The sequence below is a fragment of the Lathyrus oleraceus genome, chromosome 7 (assembly GCF_024323335.1).
Source record: "Lathyrus oleraceus cultivar Zhongwan6 chromosome 7, CAAS_Psat_ZW6_1.0, whole genome shotgun sequence".
In the NCBI taxonomy this organism is placed as follows: Eukaryota; Viridiplantae; Streptophyta; class Magnoliopsida; order Fabales; family Fabaceae; genus Lathyrus; species Lathyrus oleraceus.
In genome coordinates, this window is record NC_066585.1 from 79740912 (window position 1) to 79763441 (window position 22530).

Consider the following 22530-nt stretch of genomic DNA (forward strand, 5'->3'; position numbering starts at 1 on the left):
TTCCCTCCCATTTTCAAGTTGAAGGGCATCCTTGTCATTTCCATCTTTTTACTTGCTTATAAATAGAAACTCGAAATCACTTTTTTAATCATCCAAACTTAGAGCAGAGGCAAACTTAGAAGCAAACTTTGTTTCACTTAGGCATATATTTAGTATTTTAAAGTGGTAATCGCTTCGCATTGGAGTGTTACCACAATTGTGTAATCAAGTCTGTGATCGAGTCTGTAATCGAGTTTGGAGCAGGTTTTTATTACTTGTCTTTATCTTATTTATTTTCCCGCACTCGCTTTACTTTTATTTATTTTCTCGCACTCGTTTTACTTTTATTTATTTCCTCGCACTCGCTTTAAATTATTTATTTCCTCGCACTCGCTTTACTTTATTTATTTCTCGCACTCGCACTAATTTTATTTACTTTCCGCACTCGCACTACTTTTATTTATTTTAATGCACTTTTACTTTACCATGTCTAACTAAATGTATAAGGTTAGAATGTAAGGATCGTAATTGAACCGATAATCCGTACAATTGTTCGTAGAAACACTTAAGGGCTATTTTAACTTTCAACTTAAGTTTTCCCGCACTTCAATTCCGTTGGATAAGATCGAAAGCCGTCCAACGTCTATCTAAACTTAATTGTTTTTAACTATTTCAAAAACAGCGAAAGCGCTTTGTTTAGTTCATTATGAGATTTTAACTTAAGAAGAAAAGAGATTTTAGAACTATTTTCGGACACGTTTATAAGTTTAGAGTTTGGTTCATAAGAACCTCTTTTGGTTAAGAAATCCAGGTTATGATACTTTTCAACTTAGTCAAGATACTATATTTCTTTAAAATAGGTTTACTACTCTAACGCAATATGCGCCTTTTTATAAGTGACAATAAGAGGGTTTGATTAGGGAGTACAACTCGGTTCTAAATACGCGAAAGCGACAGTTCCTGTTAAATTAGTTCTTTTCAAAGTAGGATACACTACCCATAAGTAGCTCTATTAGCAAGTACTTGGATTATTAATTGATTATGTGAATTACATTCGACCCTGTCTTTATTAGTTAAACTTTTTCAATACTTTACTTTTCATTGCACACTCTAAAAACACCTATTTTGATTGCCTTTGATAAACACCATAACAATAGATAACGATAGATTGACACTTGGTCTCTGTGGATTCGACAATCTTTTATATTACTCTGACGCGTTCGTATACTTGCGAAAAGCACGCATCAAGTTTTTGGCGTCGTTGCCGGGGACCAATATCGTCAAATTTCATTTCCATGTTGTTATATCGTTTAGACTTAGGCTATTTCCCATCGGTCAATGCGAAGAACTCGCAGCACCGGAAGTTTAAGCTTAATATACCCTCTGGCGGAACCTGAACGTTACGCTCGCGCACGTTTATTCTTTCATAGAATTAAGAGAGCTATGGCCGAAGATCAAAACCAAAGACCTCTTAAAGATTTCGCTCAACCATCAAATGAAAAACCTAGTTCTAGTATAGTAAACCCAACCATCCCAGCTAATAATTTTGAACTTAAACCATCCCTGTTGCAACTAGTGCAACAAAGACAATTCGCGGGTCTCGCTACTGAGAACCTGAACCAACATTTAAAAATATTTCTTCAATTAGCAGACACTTTTAAAACCAATGGAGCTTCTCCTGAGGCAATACGTTTAAGATTATTCCCTTTTTCCCTCAGAGATAAAGCCCTATCATGGTTAGATTCCCTTCCACCCAATTCCATTATGACTTGGGATAACCTTAGAAGAGTTTTTCTTGCTAGATACTTTTCCCCGAGTAAGATCGCCGTTCTTCGAAACCATATAACTAGATTTACCCAAAACCAAGGAGAATCGTTGTTCGAAGCTTGGGAGAGATATAAAGAGTTGTTACGAGCATGCCCACATCATGGTTTAGAAAATTGGTTAATCATTCAAACCTTCTATAATGGACTTCACTATAACACGAAGATGACCATCGACGCTGCCGCAGGCGGTGCTCCGATGAACAAACCTTATCCTGAAGCCAGTGCCCTCATCGAAGATATGGCTCAAAACCATCAATCTTGGGGAGTCGAACGAGCGACAGTTAAGAAGAAGGAAGCCCAAGGAGGATGAACTAAGCTCTATAGACATGATGCAAGCTAAAATGGACGCATTAGCCCTTAAGGTCGAGCATATGTGCATAAACTCGAATACTGTAGCAACAGTTTTGTCGGATTGTGAGATATGTGGAACCAAAGGACACCAATCTGTAGAATGCAGTCTATTAAACGAAACCCACTCTGAGCAAGTGAACTACACCCAAGGGAACCCATACTCGAATACCTATAACCCTGGATGGAGGAATCACCTGAACTTCTCCTATAAAAACAATAACCCAATCCAAAATAATGCACCTCTGAGACCTAGTTATCAAGCCCCTAGATCAAATCAACATATGCAACCTGTACCACAAAAACCGAGCCTCGAGAAAATTATGGAAAATTTTATCACCGCTCAAACCCAACAAAACAAGGAGTTCATGAACCAGAACATTCATGTTAACGAATTGATTACCCAGTTAGGAACCAAGTTGACCAAATAGTTACTCATACTAAGATGCTTGAAACCCAGATCTCTCAGGTAGCTTTGAACCAAGCCCCTCAGACTACACCTGGAGGACAATTCCCTGGACAACCTCAACAAAATCCGAGAGGGCAAGCCAATGTCATTACCCTACAAAGTGGGAACGCTTATGATGAGCCACCAAACCCCAGATTTAGTGAACCCGAAACTTCTAAGGAATGTACCAAACCCACGGACGAAGTAAAGGAACCAGAGGAATCTGAAAACCAGAAAGGTCGAGAAAAAGGAGAAGAACCTAAAGATAAAACTTACGTACCACCCCCGCCATACAAACCACCTATACCATATCCGCAAAGACTCAAACAAATCCAGATCAATAAACAGTATCAAAAATTTATTAAAGTTATAGAAAAACTTCATGTAGAAATCCCTTTCACATAAGGCATCACCCAAATACCTTCTTATGCAAAGTTTCTCAAATACATCCTTACCAACAAACGTAGACTTGACGATCCGAAGCCTTTGGAATGTAATGCTATTTCCAAGGACAAATTAGCAAAGAAAGATAAAGATCCTGGAAATTTCTCCATTCCTTGCCTTTTAGGTAATCATGTCATCGAAAAAGCTTTTCTAGACCTAGGAGCTAGTGTGAGCTTAATGCCTTTAGCAGTTTGTGAGAGGTTAAACTTAGGAGAATTACAATCCATTAAGATGTCACTTCAGTTAGCCGATAGATCTGTTAAATATCTGATAGGCATTTTAGAAGATGTTCCTGTTAGAATAGGTCAGTTATTTATCCCTACTGATTTTGTTGTCATGGACATCAAAGAGGACAATGATATACCAATCCTTCTAGGTAGACCATTCTTATCGACTGCAGGAGCCATAATAGATGTCAAGAAAGGAAAGTTGACATTTGAGGTAGGTGACGAGAAAATAGAATTTATACTTTCGAAATTTCTTATGGCACCTGTGATGGGAGACGTGTGTTATGCCTTAGATATCATTGATGAATGTGTTAGAGAATTAGAACAAGAAGAAATTATAAAAACAATCAAGTTACCATCAACTCCCATAATGGAAGATGATGACTTCAAGAAACCCTACATCAATGATAACCTTTACGAATGTTTATCCCTTACCCCAGATCCTATGCCATGCCCTAAGAAACCAACCTTAGAACTTAAGGAACTGCCTAAGAACCTGAGATATGAGTTCCTCGATGAAAAGATGAATCGTCCAGTTATAGTCAGTGCTACCTTGAGCCAAGAGGAAACAAACCAACTTTTAGACGTCTTACGAAGATATCCCTCAGTCTTAGGATATAATATCTCTGACCTGAAAGGTATAAGCCCATCCGTATGCATGCATTGGGTTTCGCTAGAAGAAGATTCAAAACCCTCCAGGGAACATTAGAGAAGAATAAACCCTATAATGAGTGATGTTGTTAAAAAGGAAGTTCTTAAGTTACTTGAGGCAGGTATAATCTATCAGATCTCGGATAGTAAGTGGGTAAGCCCTGTGCATGTAGTACCTAAAAAGGGAGGTATCACAGTCATGCAAAATGATAGAGGCGAACATGTAGCAAAACATTTAGAACGAGGATGGAGGATGTGTATAGATTATAGAAAATTAAATAAAGCAACCAGGAAGGGTCATTTCCCTTTACCATTTATAGACCAAATGTTGGAGCGTCTAGCCAGACACGCTTACTTTTGCTATCTAGATGGATACTCTGGATTCTTCCAAATACCTATCCACCCCGAAGATCAAGAAAAAACTACCTTTACATGCCCTTATGGAACTTTTGCCTACAGACGAATGCCATTCGGCCTCTGTAATGCCCCAGCTACTTTCCAACGCTGCATGATGTCAATCTTTGCAGATTACCTAGATGGTATCATGGAAGTGTTTATGGATGATTTCTCGGTTTGCGGATTTGATTTCCACAATTCTCTTGCTAACCTTGAGAAAATCCTGGAGAGATGCGTGGAGGTGAACCTCGTGCTAAACTGGGAAAAGTGTCATTTCATGGTGACCGAAGGAATACTTTTAGGATATATAGTTTTTGAAAAAGGTATAGAGGTAGATAGAGCTAAAATAGAAGTTATAGAAAACCTAAAACCCCCAAAAACCATCAGAGAAGTCCGAAGCTTTCTTGGACACGCTGGATTCTACCGGCGTTTTATTAAAGAATTATTCAAAATAACTAAACCTTTAACTGGACTTTTAATGAAAGATGCTGAATTCATTTTTGATGGAAAATGTAATGACGCATTTAATCTTTTAAAGCAAGCATTAATCTCTGCACCTATTATGAAACCGCCTGATTGGTCGGAACCTTTTGAGATAATGTGCGATGCTAGTGATTATGCAGTTGGAGCCGTTCTAGGACAAAGGAAAGATAAAAAATTACATGCCATTTATTATGCCAGTAGAACCCTAGATGCTGCCCAACTTAACTATGCAACAACTGGAAAAGAATTACTCGCTGTAGTATTTGCTATAGACAAATTTAGATCTTATCTAGTAGGAGCAAAAATTATAGTTTACACCGATCATGCTGCCATTCGTTACCTATTAAGTAAAAAAGATGCCAAGCCCAGGTTACTCCGATGGATTCTATTACTACAAGAGTTTGATTTAGATATAAGAGATAAAAAAAGGCACTGGAAATGTAGTAGCCGATCACCTTTCTAGGCTAGAGCATCTAAAACCAGAACTAGTACCCATAAATGATTATTTCACCTATGATAGACTGATAGCTAGAGTAGAAACCATTGAAGATAATAACCTAGATCCTTATGAGCATCCCCAAAATTCCTTAGCAATACGTAACGTACCTTGGTATGCAGACTTCGTTAATTACCTAGCTGCTGATATAGTACCCCCTGATCTTGACTACCACCGCAAGAAGAAATTCTTCCACGATGTGAGAAACTTCTATTGGGACGAACCACTCCTTTTCAAAAGGGGTAAAGATGGCATTTTTCGCCGTTGCGTTCCGGAAGAAGAGGTAAATAGTATTATCAAGCATTGTCATTCTGCACCTTATGGTGGACATGCGAGCACCTCTAAGACATATGCCAAGATTCTTCAAGCTGGTCTATTCTGGCCCACCATGTGGTGTGATGTCTATGCTTGTATTGTCAAATGTGATAGATGCCAACGCACTAGAAACATTTCAAGGCGTGATGAAATGCCTCTAAGAAACATTCAGGAAGTAGAACTCTTTGACGTATGGGGTATAGATTTCATGGGACCTTTCCCACCATCCTTAGGAAACAGGTATATCTTAGTAGATGTGGACTATGTGTCTAAGTGGATTGAAGCTATAGTTGCACCCACAAACGAAACTAGGTTAGTAATCAAACTATTTAAAAACTATATATTCCCTAGATTTGGAACACCACGTTTAGTCATAAGCGATGGAGGATCACACTTTATATCGAGGATATTTGATAAACTTTTAAGAAAATATGGAGTTAGGCATAGAGTAGCAACACCATACCACCCACAGACTAGTGGCCAAGTAGAAGTATCTAATAGGGAGATAAAACAAATCCTAGAGAAAACTGTTTCTATTTCTAGGAGAGACTGGTCCCAGAAGCTTCAAGAAGCATTATGGGCCTATAGAACCGCTTTCAAAACCCCTATAGGAACTACTCCTTACCAACTAGTTTATGGAAAATCCTGTCACTTACCGTTCGAATTATAGCATAAGGCCTATTGGACCATTAAAACTTTGAGTTTAGACTACCTAGCCGCTAGAGAAAAACCTACCCTTGACATTCATAAACTAGAAGAACTTAGGCAATCGGCCTACAAGAATGCAAAAGAACAAAAGCCTATCACGACAAAAGAATAGTAAAGAAAAACTTCAGTATAGGCGATCATGTTCTCCTTTTCAACTCTACATTACGACTCTTCCCTAGAAAGCTACGTTCAAGATGGACTGGTCCTTTCGAAGTATCCAAGATTCTGAGATCCGGAGCCGTAGAAATCAAGAACGAAACCTGTAGTCCATTCATTGTGAATGGACAAAGACTGAAGCTCTACAAAGGAGGAGACATTCCAGCATACTACTCAAGCCACACTCTGATTGATCCACCAATTCCTACTACTACAGGTGTATAAATTCTAATCGTCAAGCTAATGACGTTAAACAAGCGTTGCGTGGGAGGCAACCCATGGTTTTTCTTTCATTTTACTTTTTCGCATTTATTTAATTTAATTTTTATTTTATTTTATCATATTTTGCATCGAGACTAAAAATTTGAATGGTTTGCATTTTCAGGATCACTTTCTTAACTTTTACAGGATGCAGGATTTCGATGATATGCACGTGGCCTATAGAGATAATGCTCAGAGAGAGTGCTACATCGCCCTGTATCAGCGCCCTATGGCACCCACATGTTATCCTGATCAGCACTGTATGGAGGCACTGGGTATCGAGTCGAGTATCCGATTCCTTAGCCACCAGCTTCACTGGGACGAGTTTGCCGACGACTTAAGTAACACCTACAGGAATCTGACATTGGAGTTCCCGAGTTCATTCGACTATGACCCATACTCTAGACCAGATGGGTATGCTTCTTTCAGGCTCTTTGGAGTTGAGTACTCTTTCATCCAGAAAGAGTTCGACGACCTATTGGGCTTCCAGACCACTCCTGATGCTATCCCGGAGACACCTATGGGATATTTTTTGGGTAAGGAGGTGGAGAAGTTTTGGAGTGATATATCAGGTGGCGGAAGCCAGGATCCATCTACGCAATTATCTCATGTTATACATAACCCTGCCTTTAGATACTTTCAGATGATATTGGCACATTCCTTCCTGGGAAGACCGGATGCGGAGACATTATTGAGTGAAGAGGAGATCTTCCTACTATTTTTTGCATCCCAGTCTCGCCCAGTAGCATGTGGGAACTTTTTGCTATATAGTCTCAGCGGTGTCTCCAGATCTACCGAAGGAGTCATCCATGTGGGCGGGATCATCACGCAGATTGCTGTCGCTTTAGGCCTGTCTCGCAAGCTGTCACATCTCCGGATCTACTGTGGGTACACTACCATGGACATCGACTTCTGTTTGACCAGAGGGTTGATGAGGAGAGCCTCTTTCCACCCATGTCAGTTCCGATTGCTGGTCGACAGCGAGGTTATCCATTATTTCACACTGCCAGATCCTATGATGACCAGTGTGCATGATCCAGCGAATTTGAGTTATGCTCTAGAGGTCCAGGGAGAGACCGTCGAGGAGCCGAGATCACCACCCATTGCTGAGTACACGCCTACACCACCTTCTCCAAGGATCACTGTTTTCTCTAATAATCTTTCATTGCAGACCCCCGACATCCGCACTCAGATTGCAAAGTGTCGTAGAGAGATTGCAGAACTTAGACAGGAGGTGGCTGACCTCACTTTACAGATGGGAGTGTCTGATCTCACCCACGCTACCGAAGCCGACTGTTTATATCAGGAGATCGCAGAGCTCATGCAGGAGGTAGCCATGCTCCGTGGATCCACTCAGGAAGACGACATCCCTACTATATGATCTCACCATTTCATCTTATTTTATCTCTTTTTTATATTTCTCGTATTTGCATAACTCATTTTATATTATCGCATTTGGAATATTATATAAACTATGTCTATACATTGATATTTCTACTTTTATCTATATATGTCTTATGTTTGTTTTATTTGCATTTTTTATTTTAGTTGTTTATTTATTTATTAGTCTAATATTTAATTTTTGTTTTACTTTTATTTTTTATTTTTACTTCTATAAAAATTATGCAAGTCGATGATACTAGGAAAATCACAAGACAAATGCTATTTGGACCCCTCAAAGCCAAAAGACAAAGAGAAGCACAAGCCAAAGGACCAAAATCCTCCCCAGCCAGATTTTGCCTTGTGGCGCTCGCCATAGACCCTGTGGCGCTCGCCATAGACCCTGTGGCGCCCGCCACAGCGTCTGTAAAAGGTCGGGGCATAACCCCTTTCTTCACCATTTTCACACCTTACAACCTTCCAACCCCATTTTTCCACCTTGCAAAAACGTCTTTGAACCCATAAAAAGCTCACACCTTTCTAATCACCACACCGTACAAATCATTTTTCCGATTTCCATTTTCATTTTCGTCCGTCGGATTTCGCAAATATCCAACCTTTTCACATTCCACTTCATCTTCTTCGTCACTTTTCAAGAGCTCACAAATGGAGTTTAATGGATTCATTCTTCGAGGAGGGAAACCGAGGGATAGACAAAGAAAAATCATTGAACGGTTGCAAAATCGGGAGATCCTCCCGACAAGGTATGTTGACGAAAACTGTCTCTACACTTTAGGTATCTATCATAGTATATTTCATTTATTAGATAACTTAGGTTTGCATAATTTCTTTTCCAACAAAGAACCTACCTATGAGCGATTGACAATCGAATTCTTGAGTTCTTTAATCTATATTGTCAATCCTAACACTGCTAGCACAGTTGGTACTGTCAGATTTAGAATGTTTGTTGTTGAATATGAATTCAGTATCGACGAACTAGCAGGCTTGTTAGGAATCCCTCATGGGGACGGTGCTATTTGTGAGGGCCCTTTGGATTCAGAGTGGTCAGTTGAGGTATTTTCCTTCTGGGAGCGATTATCAAACACTTCCATAAACTCTTTTGAAGGAGTTCTTGCCTCAACTATCCATAACTCGGCCATCAGAGTTTTTAGATATCTGTTGGCATGCACTATTTTTGGCCGGAAGAATCCAAATAAGGTTAGTGCTAGAGAGATTCTATTTTTGAAAGGAAGTCTCACAAATAGACGAATTAATTCGGTCCCGTTCATCCTTGTCATTTCCATCTTTTTACTTGCTTATAAATAGAAACTCGAAATCACTTTTTTAATCATCCAAACTTAGAGCAGAGGCAAACTTAGAAGCAAACTTTGTTTCACTTAGGCATATATTCAGTATTTTAAACTGGTAATCGCTTCGCATTGGAGTGTTACCACAATTGTGCAATCAAGTCTGTGATCGAGTCTGTAATCGAGTTTGGAGCACTTTGGAAGGAAGTTAATCTTGCCGCCATTTTCATTTCCGCTTTGCAATTTATTCAACCCTCCGATTGGAGCAAGTTTTTATTACTTGTCTTTATCTTATTTATTTTCCCGCACTCGCTTTACTTTTATTTATTTTCCCGCAATCGCTTTACTTTTATTTATTTCCCGCACTCGCTTTACTTTTATTTATTTTCTCGCACTCGCTTTAATTTTATTTATTTCCTCGCACTCGCTTTAAATTATTTATTTCCCCGCACTCGCTTTAAATTATTTATTTCCTCGCACCCGCTTTACTTTATTTATTTCTCGCACTCGCACTACTTTTATTTACTTTCCGCACTCGCACTACTTTTATTTATTTTAATGCATTTTTACTTTACCATGTCTAACTAAGTCTATAAGGTTAGAATGTAAGGATCATAATTGAACCGATAATCCGTACAATTGTTCGTAGAAACACTTAAGGGCTATTTTAACTTTCAACTTAAGTTTTCCCGCACTTCAATTCCGTTGGGTAAGATCGAAAGTCGTCCAACATCTATCTAAACTTAATTGTTTTTAACTATTTCAAAAACAGCGAAAGCGCTTTGTTTATTTCATTAGGAGATTTTAACTTAAGAAGAAAAGAGATTTTAAAACTATTTTCGGACGCGTTTATAAGTTTAGAGTCTAGTTCATAAGAACCTCTTTTGGTTAAGAAATCCAGGTTATGATACTTTTCAACTTAGTCAAGATACTATATTTCTTAAAAATAGGTTTACTACTCTAACGCAATGCACGCCTTTTTATAAGTGGCAATAAGAGGGTTTGATTAGGGAGTACAACTCGGTTCTGAATACGCGAAAGCGACAGTTTCTGTTAAATTAGTTCTTTTCAAAGTAGGAAACACTGCCCATAAGTAGCTCTTTTAGCAAGTACTTGGATTATTATCTGATTATGTGAATTACATTCGACCCTGTCTTTATTAATTAAACTTTATTCAATACTTTACTTTTCATTGCACACTCTAAAAACACTTATTTTGATTGCCTTTGATAAACACCATAACAATAGATAACGATAGATTGACACTTGGTCTCTGTGGATTCGACAATCTTTTATATTACTCTGACGCGTTCGTATACTTGCGAAAAGCACGCATCAGGTGTAACACCCCGATAAAATATGATAATTATTTAATTTAAGTTTAATAGTATATTATGATGATAATATGAATGAGAGGGTATTATTTAAAAGATAAACCATTCATATATATTATTATTAGTATATTTATTAATTTAATTAAATAATTGGAATATTATTGGATTATTATTATTGGAATAATAAAAGTTGAAATCAGTAAAAGGTTCCATTTGGTAAAAGAGGGTTTTTACGTGAAAAGGGAGAAGCGACTGAAAAGTGGAAAAGGGCAAAGAGGAAGAGCAAGAGAACAAGGGTTGAAGAAAGGAAAAGCTTGAAGCTAAAGGATTTGCCGGATTAACTCAGGTAAGGGGGGTTTATCGTCGTTTAATGGGTATTATGGGTTAACATGTGATGGGTAGTAATAAGCCATTGAATCGACTCTAATTAGGATGATGCATGCTGAAATTGGTGAACTTATGGATGAATGAGATATGGGTTTATAATTGAAGAAATTCGTAGGAATTGGGTGTAATAAGGTTAGAAATTGTGAAATTGAATGTGTATGATCTGTGTTAGATAATATGAATGAATGCTGTGTAAAAATTGGACTGTGGAAGGTTGGATCTGAGAAATCTCGTAGCAGAGAAAACCCATAGCAGATCTGGAAATTTGGTTTCTGGTCATACGCGTATGGCACTAGGCAATACGCGTATGAGATGGTCTGGTACGCGTATGGGGCGAGGCCATACGCGTATGGATGAAGAAGATGATGATTCTAACGTAGTTTTGTCTCTGTTGGTACGCGTATGGGAGAGGTGGTACGCGTAGCATACGCGTATGAGACAGGCCATACGCGTATGGGCTTGGCCAGGAAATGGGCCATACGCGTATGGGCATGAGGCATACGCGTATGGGCAGAAGTGGGATTTTTCTGAGCTGTTGTTGTGCAGTTTTTGATCGTTTCAGCTGAGTGATGCAATTTAGCTGATGTATGATATAGTAGGGATCATTTCCCGTTGTTTTGAGCAGTATAGGTATTAGTAGAGTGTGCTAATACTGTGATTCATTATTTGGCATGATATGATATGATTCTGTGATAAATATGCTGATGATGTATGATGGTATGCATAATGCTGTGAATGTATCTGTTATGTATGCAATTGTGAATGGACTGTTTATGGCTTAGAGTGTGAGCATATGTCTATCTTGGATTGTTGTTGAGGGTTGCATGCTAGGTGATTTAGCGTGCATAGCATAGCCTTTATGGTGGTAGCTAATTCCCATGGTGAGGAATTAGTGAGTGAGTTATTGTGGATTGTTGTTGATGTTTGCATGCTAGGTGATTTAGCGTGCATGGCATAGCCTTTATGGTGGTAGCTAATTCCCATGGTGAGGAATTAGTGAGTGAGTCACTAGGTCTCAAATGAGTGGGACTAGTGAGCTTGGTAGCCGTATCTGGGTTTGATCGGTGAGGTTGAACTATGTGTTCACGAATAGTCGGTACCGCATGCATGGAGTCTCATTGCATAATGTATGTATGGCGTATAATATGAATGGATGTATTCCAATATTATACGTGTGTTTTGTGTTGGGTTGAGTATGATTGTGATTTTGAGTTGATGTTGCCGTTGCTGAATGTGTGATCTGATTAGGGTGATGAAATGTGTTAAATTACTTAGCATTACATGATATTTTATAATGCTTATCATATCGATTGAGGAACTCACCCTTACAACTATATTTCAGGTAACGAGCAGTGATTGAGTAGAAACTAGTGCTTGGAGTCTAGTGTAGTTCCTTAGTGGGTCATGCTCTGGTATATGTAACATCGGGACGGGATGTTTTACTTGTTTTCATTTTGTTGTTGGACAATTTTACATGTAATGTGTTACATGGATTTGCATGTTGTTAGATTTATATCCGCTGCGAATTGTGCAATATTTTATTTTGATTAATAAATGAGCATGACAAACTATTTTGGTGAATGGTGTGAAGTGTCAAGTGTGACACCCTTAATTGCATATCTACTCTGATTCATATTTTGTTGTTTTAATTAATTATTGGGGTATTTTAGAAGGGTGTTACATCAGGCACACCTCAACATGGGCAGAGGCTCTAAGCTTTTGCAGATGAATCCCATGCCTTGGGCTTGTGGATAATTGTGGTCATTATATACAAATACAAATGAGATGATATGAATGGGATATATGATTAGGGGTTAGGTGCTCAAGAAGATGATATAGGGTAGGGGAAATTTAAGGGTATGATAACAGTCTTCTCCTCGAGCAATCAAATGCTCTAACAACCAACTCACTCGGTTCGATTACTAGACATTCACTCGGATAACAAACTCTTGGTCCTCGGGGAGATTACCTCGTGAAGGGTTATACGAGAACCTCACTTAATGGTAGACTCTCTTAGAGGTATTGATGACCGTCGAAGTTACGACTTCAGGATCCGTATCTCCATTAGAGTTCGGGACCCCAAGACCCCCTTTTTAGAACATTTAACCTTGGTCGGGCTAGACCGATGATCTTGTAGTCTAGATTCCTGGGGAGCTTTCCTCGCGAGGGACGATACGAAGATTTCACTAAGAGTAAATTTCCTTGATGGAGATGTCGACTGGCAAGTAAATTGAAATAAGTGGCAGGCAGTCAAGGGAGTCCATGACTCTAAGATTAGTGTCTTACACCCAATATCTTAAAAGCCCTAGATCTTGCAAAGTGAGAACCCTGGTTTGAAAAGCAGTCATTACTTCATACATTCATGTATGGTCATTGGATGTTAAAAAATGAGAGGAGGTTATTTAGGGTTTTTGTGATTTCTTACTTTTCAAGCCAAGGTGATGGATGTTTTAAGTTCATATGATCATATCATGATGGGAAATGAAGTTTGTACTTTTTTGGAATTATTTTAGGTCAAATTGGTGGGTGGGGCAAGTCATGGAAAGTTGAAAAATCAAGTATGAACGAACTACTTGTAACATAGATTGGATGGATGTTTCAATGGTTAGTTGTGTTTGTAATGGACATGAAATGATGTTGTTGATGTTAAATGAGTGGTAGGGTGATTGGATGGCCAAAAATGAGGAATGTCAATGATCAAAGGAACCTCAAACAGTGGTTTCTTGAGCCACAAGTTTCATAAAGAACCATGGACAGAAGAATTAGGGTTTGAAGTGTAGGGATCCAATGGAGATGTTTAAAGGGTGTGGGGCATGAAAAAAAATTGAATTTGAGGGATCCTCGATGGCAAGGTCAATATCCATGGTGAATCAAGACTTGTGAAATCCAAATGAGGAAAGTTGGGTTTGGTCCTTATGTGACCAGATGATTCTTGAAACTTCTTTAAAAAGGGGACTCACCTCCCAAATGGGTTTAGGGAGTGAGTGGGATGTCTTGAGTGGTCCTCTTAGCTTTGTGGGATGCTTGAGGATGAGACTGGGGTAAAGGTGGCTTGGGCACACCTCAACATGGTCAAAGACTCTAAGCTTTTGAAATAAAAAAAATCTACGAACACAGTCGTGGATCACACGGGTAGTAAAACCATCTCTTTCAGATTCAAGACTCCATATATTGACATTTTGAAGGTCCTTTTCTCTAGGGTAACATCCCTCAATCCTAGCGATCCTAGCCCTCTCTTTTACCCACACAAAGTAGGGTTCCTTGGTTAGGATGTTCTTCTTGCCCCAGTCTTGGTCAATCCAAATTATGGTTTTCCAAGTTCTTGTTACTCTCTTCATAGTTTGACAAAAAAAATTAGAGCTCCGTAGTTCAGAGTAGAAAATGTTTATGTGTTTGGTTGATTTTATCTTTTAGAAAGGGGTTTTCGTAGAGGGTGCCCTAAGGCACAAAAATTAGGTTTGATAGGTTGTGTTGATTTTACCCTAAACAAGGGTATAATGAAAATAATTTTTGATTAGTTTGCACTAAAGTCTAGGGGCGTAGGTGAATATTCTAGACAACAAGGCAGAATGCTCCATTCTCACTCATTCTCCACCACTTAAACCTCGTGGCGCACAATATTAATTGTAGTTTTTAAGTGTTTTGAATTTGATTAAGAAAAATCCGCTTGAAGTTGGATCAAGGGTTGGTTTGTTTGAAACAACCTGCTACAAAATATGTTTTTTGCCATTTTGTGCAAAGAGTGATTTCTTGCACATTGGGTCGAATTATTGGCTTGGAGAGGATTTGGAACGCATTATGACCTTGATTCATACTTCAATACCATCTTTTATATGTTTTTGTACCATTGGGACCAAAAGAAGTGAGTTAGAAGGCTTGGCATGTTGACTTGCACGTTCGGACTAGTGTGCAATTGGCTTGTGCACCTAGACAAAACACCAACTTTGAACAAAGGCCAAATAAAAATGGCTTGTGCACTTTGCTTCAATTTTGGGTAATTTATTATTTGCTATTAACTTGATTGAATGCAAAAAGAACTGTGTCAAAAGGGCTTGTGGTTTGGAAATTGCAAGGTGTTAAAGTAGAGGTCATGACATGATTTTAGGGCATGTTGGACCAACTTGGCCAATAGCAAATTTGAAGCATTTCCTCAATTAATTAGGTCTTGGACCTTGTAATTTTTTTGGAGAGGAGGTTATTTGGGACATTTTTCTCGAAGTCGAATTTAAAAATATTAAAAAATGAAGAAGTTATGGTCATTGGAACTTCCCATAGGCCATTCTTGCCAAAGTGTGACCGACCACCGTGGCCTAGTTTTAGGGTTTTTGTGATTTCTTGCTTTTCAAGCCACGTTGATGGATGTTTTAAGTTCATATGATTATATCATGATGGGAAATGAAGTCTGGACTTTTTTGGAATTATTATAGGTTAAATTGGGGGGTGGATCAAGTCATGGAAAGTTGAAAAAACAAGTATGAACAAACTACTTGTAACATGGATTGGATGGATGTTTCAATGGTTGGTTGTGTTTGTAATGGACATGAAATGATGTTGTTGATGTTGAATGAGTGGTAGGGTGATTGGATGGAAAAAATGAGGAATGTCAATGATCAAAGGAACCTCATACTAGGGTTTCTTGAGCGACAAGTTTCATCAAGAACCATGGACAGAAGAATTAGAGTTTGAGGTGTAGGGATCTAATTGAGATGTTTAAAGGGTATGGGGAATTAAAAAATTGAATTTATGGGATCCTAGATGGCAAGGTCAATATCCATGGTGAATCAAGACTTGTGAAAGCCAAATGAGGGAACTTGGGTTTGGTCCTTATGTGACCAGATGACTCTTGAAACTTCTTTAAAAAGGGGACTCACCACCAAAATTGGGTTTCGGGAGTGAGTGAAATGTCTTGAGTGGTCCTCTTTGCTTCGTGGGATGCTTGAGGTTGAGATTGGGGTAAAGGTGGCTTGGGCACACCTCAACATGGCCAGAGGCTCTAAGCTTTTGCAGATGAATCCCATGCCTGGGGCTTGTGGATAATTGTGGTCATTATATACAAATGCAAATGAGATGATATGAATGGGATGTATGATTAGGGGTTAGGTGTCAAGAAGATGATATGGGTTAGGTGCTCAAGAAGATGATATGGGGTATGACAACAGTCCTCTCCTCGAGCAATCATATGCTCTAACTACCAACTCACTCGATTTGATTACTAGACATTCACTCGGATAACAAACTCTTGGTCCCCGGGGAGATTACCTCGTGAAGGGTCGTACGAGAACCTCAATTAATGGTAGACTCTCTTAGAGGTATTGATGATCGTCGAGGTTACAACTTCAGGATCCCTATCTCCATTACTCTTTGGGACCCCAAGACCCAATTTTTAGAACATTTAACCTTGGTTGGGCTAGACCGATGATCGTGTAGTCTAGATCCCCGGGGAGCTTTCCTCCCGAGGGACGATACAGAGATCTCACTAAGAGTAGATTTCCATGATGGAGATATCGACTGGCAAGTAAATTGACATAATAGGTAGGTAGTCAAGGGAGTCCATGACTATAAGGGCATTGTCTTACACCCAATCTCTCAGAAGCCCTAGATCTTTGAAAGTGAGAACCCTGGTTTGAAAATCAGTCATTACTAAACCTAAACCCTCGTCACAGTAATCTCAGACCTATGAACCACATGCCTATGTTCCGTGGAAACAAATAAAAACCATCCATGCATGCATTCGTGAACATTCATACATCATTAATCAATAAGAAAAGCTCTTAAGGATTTCGTTTGTTTAAATGCAAGAAATAAAAAAAAATCTACGAACACAGTCGTGGATCACACGGGTAGTAACACCTTCTCTTTCAAATTCAAGACTCCATATATTGACATTTTAAAGGTCCTTTTCTCTAGGGTAACGTCCCTCAATCCTAGCGATCCTAGCCCTCTCTTTTACCCACGCAAAATAGGGTTCCTTGGACAGGATTTTCTTCTTGCCCCAGTCTTGGTCAATCCAAATTATGGTTTTCCAAGTTCTTGTTACTCTCTTCATAGTTTGACAAAAAAAATCAGAGCTCCGTAGTTCGGAGTAGAAAATGTTTGTGTGTTTGGTTGATTTTACCTTTTAGAAAGGGGTTTTCGTAGAGGGTGCCCTAAGGCACAAAAATTAGGTTTGATAGGTTGTGTTGATCTTACCCTAAACAAGGGTTTATTGAAAATAATTTCTGATTAGTTTGCACTAAAGTCTAGGGGCGTAGGTGAATATTCTAGACAACAAGGCAAAATGCTCCATTCTCACTCATTTTCCACCACTTAAGCCTCGTGGCGCACAATATTAATTGTAGTTATTAAATGTTTTGAATTTGATTAAGAAAAATCTGCTTGATGTTGGATAAGGGTTTGTTTGTTTGAAACAACCTGCTGCAGAATCTGCTTTTTGTCATTTTGTGTAAAAAGTGATTTCTTGCACATGGAGTCGAGTTATTGGCTTGGAGAGGATTTCGCACGCATGATGACCTTGATTCATACGTCAATACCATTTTTTATATGTTTCTTTACCATTGGGACCAAAAGACGTGAGTTAGAAGGCTTGGCATCTTGACTTGCACATTCGGACTGGTGTGCAATTGGCTTGTGCGCCGAGACAAAACACCAACTTTGAAGCAAGGCCAAATAAAAATGGCTCGTGCACTTTGCTTCAATTTTGGGTCATTTATTATTTGCTATGAACTTGATTGAATGCAAAAAGAACCGTGTTAAAAGGGCTTGTGGTTTGGAAATTGCAAGGTGTTAAAGTAGAGGTCATGACATGATTTTAGGGCATGTTGGACGAACTTGGCCAATAGCAAAATTGAAGCATTTCCTCAATTAATTAGGTCTTGGACCTTGAAGAAAAAATTGAGAGGAGGTTATTTGGGACATTTTTCTTGAAGTCGAATTTAAAAATATTAAAAAATGAAGAAGTTATGGTCATTGGAACTTCCCCTAGGCCATTCTTGCTAAAGTGTGACCGGCCACCATGGCCTAGTTTTAGGGTTTTTGTGATTTCTTGCTTTTCAAGCCAAGGTGATGGATGTTTTAAGTTCATATGATCATATCATGATGGGAAATGAAGTTTGGACTTTTTTAGAATTATTTTAGGTCAAATTGGTGGGTGGATCAAGTCATGGAAAGTTGAAAAATCAAGTATAAACGAAATACTTGCAACATGGATTAGATGGATGTTTCAATGGTTGGTTGTGTTTGTAATGGACATAAAATGATGTTGTTGATGTTGAATGAGTGGTAGGGTGATTTGATGGCCAAAAATGAGGAATGTTAATGATCAAAGAAACTCAAACTAGGGTTTCTTGAGCGACAAGTTTCATCAAGAACCATGGACAGAAGAATTAGGGTTTGAAGTGTAGGGATCCTATTGAGATGTTTAAAGGGTATGGGGCATGAAAAAAAATTGAATTTGAGGGATCCTCGATGGCAAGGTCAATATCCATGGTGAAACAAGATTTGTGAAAGCCAAATGAGAGAACTTGGGTTTGGTCCTTATGTGACTAGATGACTCTTGAAACTTCTTTAAAAAGGGGACTCACCACCCAAATTGGGTTTGGGGAGTGAGTGGGATTCATGAGTGGTCCTCTTAGCTTTGTGGGATGCTTGAGGATGATAATGGGGTAAAGGTGGCTTGGGCACACCTCCACATAGCAAGAGGCTCTAAGCTTTTGCAGATGAATCCCATGCCTTGGGCTTAGGAATTATTATGGTCATTATATACAAATGCAAATGAGATGATGTTAATACCTCAGGATTGGCATTAATTTTAGAAAACAAATAATGTAATCACCTCTGTTGTTTTAATATGTTGGGTTGAAGAAATTCAACATCTGGACCAACATGTCATGTACGATGTCACGACATCAGGTCTGTGACATCGCACATGTGTAGGAAACTGAATTAATTAATTCAGTATATGTCATGGGATCAGCAAGGATATCTGGTGAATATCCTAACTCCCTTGTGGAGGTCTTGAAGACTAAATCAGAATATATATAGGCTCTAAATATGGAGATATATATGGAGAGAGTTTAGGAACTTGAAGACCTTGTTTGTAGCAGAATTTTTCTGCTGAAGTTGCAACAGCAAAGAACAAGTCTGCTGCAATTTTCTGAAGGCCCAAATCCAGTTGGGTGATTAGGTTATAAATAGCTGATTGTAATCTAGTTTTTGTAAGGCTCTTAGAATGAATTTTTAAGGGTGTGTGTAAGGTAAACCTCCCAATCTGTGGGAAGGTTACCATGTGTTTCTCAGTGGTAAACCTGAGAGTGTTTGTTACTCAAAGCCTGTAGGCAAGAGTAATTATGTTCTTGAATGAAGCTGTGAAGCAAGTTCAAGGTGTTTGCACATTACATTGTATTTGTAGTGATAGGAATGGAAACTGGAGGTTTCTATCTAGGAGTTCCTAGGTATAGATTGCATTGGGTAGGGATTAAGTGATGAGTTGTAAACGGGGGAGTTTAACTCTGAATTGATACTACTAATAGTGGATCTTCTTCCTGGCTTGGTAGCCCCCAGATGTAGGTCATGTTGGACTGAACTGGGTTAACAATTTCCTGTGTTTGTTTTCCTTCTGTATGATATAATCATGTCTGCCAAAACTGAGCATGTAATTCAGTCTGTTCAGCAAGATAATAGCAGACCTGTTACATAGCCTTCTGTTGGAATGTCAAGCAGAATGTTTTGACATTCTTCAACAACAGCACATACTGTATAATAAGCTGATGATTTCAGTTCAGTATGTAGTAAAGTCTGGATTTCAAAAGCATCACAGACCTGGCCATAAGATCATTGTGAAACTGTCAAACTGGGTGTCTTGACAGTCCTTCCAGTAAGCTGATACTGAAGTATAGACTGGTTGGTCTTTTACAGTACAGCAAATTTAGCACAGTCTGTTTTCAGGAACCAAACAGACTTAGCATATGGTTCTGGACTTGGATGTCAAACGGAATGTTGTGACATTCACTCCTGACTGCATATGCTAACTTGTTGGATGGTTAGTTTTTCTGTTTCAGGATTTTTCTCAGGCTATTCTTCAGGAATCCACCAGCTGATCTAAAATCTAGGAAACTAACAACTAAGCTACAATTAATGAACCTGGCAAATAATCTATTTGTTAGCTCCTTAATAAGTGGAGATTAGTTTAACTTGTTACAACCTTTAATTTAGGAAATACAAGTACATGACCAACAAACTGGAACAATGTAACAGATGATGCTCAAAACAGGATTGAGACATCGTGCTGATATCTGTGTAGGAAAACAACAGAAGTGAAGGTTATGGTGCACATAACTAAGTGTTCCTCCTCTCTAGGATGACATAGAAGGAAAGATCGTGACACTGTGAAAAGGTGCACATTTGTAATAACTGTCTTGCTGTAATAAGTACAATGTTAGATCAGATGTCATGACTTGGAGTAGAACATCTGAATCCTGACTACGCCAGAATTTCAATTGGTATCAGAGCAGGCATCCTGTTCTGTCTCTGGATGAGATCCATGGGTGATACTTTCTGGTAGCTGGCAAGGAGTTATGTTAGTACTGATGTTGGAACCTGTGTAAGGTTCTGTAATTCCCTGAATGGTCCCTTGAAGTAGGTGGATGGACTGTTCATGACAGGAATGGTGTGTACCTGTCTCTGGAGGTTGGCAATAGGCCTGTGTGTGGGACAGCTGTGCCAGTACTAAATCACATTCAAACCTGGTATGGTCTTGGAGGCCAATCTGGTGAAGTGTGTGTTCATAGGTTGAGTTGTATTATGATTTCCGCTGCATAATACATGGCAAAACTCAAACTCTGATGTAGTTTCCCCTCATGTGGATGAAAGGCTGCTGTGTTCAAGATCTCATCATAATCCACTGAAGATGTCAAAGATACTTGAGTCTCCTCAAGTCCACTCTTCTTGACGTTCTCACTTCAGGATAGTAAGAGTCACCTAATCACTGACTCTCTTACTCTCTTGAGTAGTGTATATGAAGACCTTGAAGACCTTCAAGGAAGGTTTGTTCCAAGGAGGTGGAACCAATGTTCTATGTGATGTTAGAACATGTTGTTCAACAAGTATGCAGCTACTGGTTGAAGAGCAGATGTTTATAGGGTTCAAACAAAGGGATAATTCTGTTTGAAACCTACTCCTGACCTGGAAGAGGAGACATCTGTGTGTGCTAAGTTGACAAGAGCAGGGTCAACTGGGTGTGTGCTCAAGAAGGTCATCCCTAGAAGTTGAGCTGGTTGAGATGTGACATTGTGCAATCTCCTGCTGTTAGGCATCTTCCTGCAGTTTGATCAGGATTGGATAGTTGTTCCCTGAAGTACTATGGTGTGTTGGAAGACAAGTCTCCTGGATGTTAGCAGTCAATAATGGGGTAACCTGATTGTGATATCATTTAAGGGGGTTGGAACCATGAATCTTGTTATTCAAACACCACGTTCAGAAGTGGCAGTTCTTACTAGGAGTGAGAATATGAAGATTCAGATGTTGGTTGAGGTAATATGCTCTTGCAATGCATATCTACTATTGACTGGTGTTGTGTGTCTCACTAGTACTTATGGTCAGCTGAAGTCTGATTGGTGTGATTGGAGGAGTTAGTTGCCACTGGTAAGGGATGGTGGATGTCATGTTGAGACATTTGTGTACAATGCATGGATATTGGTGTGGAGTTTCCATGATTGTTAATTTGAGGGGGAGTTTTGGTTAACCTCCTCACGTTTGGTCAGCCTAGGGTCTGGTTGGCTGTTGACCTGTGTCACATGGGTTCTGGTTGTTGTGTGACACATTTGCAAGGAAGGATTCATCTCTCTCATTCCTAAGGGTGAATCTAATCTGGAAAGAGTCTCAAGACTGTTGACGTGCTTGCAAGCAGAAGATGTTGACACTAGAAGAGTATTTTCAAAGTATTCTTATGGTGGAAGTATCTGAAAGGATAATTGGGAAAGGATTTAAGATCAATGTCTACTTGTGTCAAGTGCAAGTATTTAATTGATTATCCTTGGAGCTCAAGACAACTGATGTTCTTAAAGATGTTGGAACATCTCTTCTTCAAGACCCTGTGCAGAATCACAGGAAGGATAGTACATTGGGGTATGATCTATCTCTTTGGTGGCAGCAAAAGCATATGATCTCTGAAAAGGTTTCCTGGCAAGAAACATGTTCAGCCTTGGTGTGTACAAGAAGAAGAAGGCATCATAGTCTTGATGGTGGTTACTTGGATCAGTTTATTTCTGATCTAGGTGAGGAAGTGCATTGGCTAATGCACACTGTGGAGTTAAGAACAAGTGGCAGCATTCTTAACCTCATGGAAACAGCCTTGCTTTAGGAAGTGGAATCCTTGGCAGAGCTGAAGG

At 39.1% G+C, this 22530-nt stretch overlaps 1 non-coding gene across 1 annotated transcript; it reads right to left on the reverse strand.

The window, feature by feature from the left end:
* Positions 1-1806: 1806 nt before the first annotated feature.
* Positions 1807-1913, reverse strand: LOC127110027 (small nucleolar RNA R71). Its single transcript, XR_007797266.1, has one exon. It is a non-coding gene; the product is annotated as a small nucleolar RNA R71 (small nucleolar RNA).
* Between the last annotated feature and the right edge of the window lie 20617 nt (positions 1914-22530).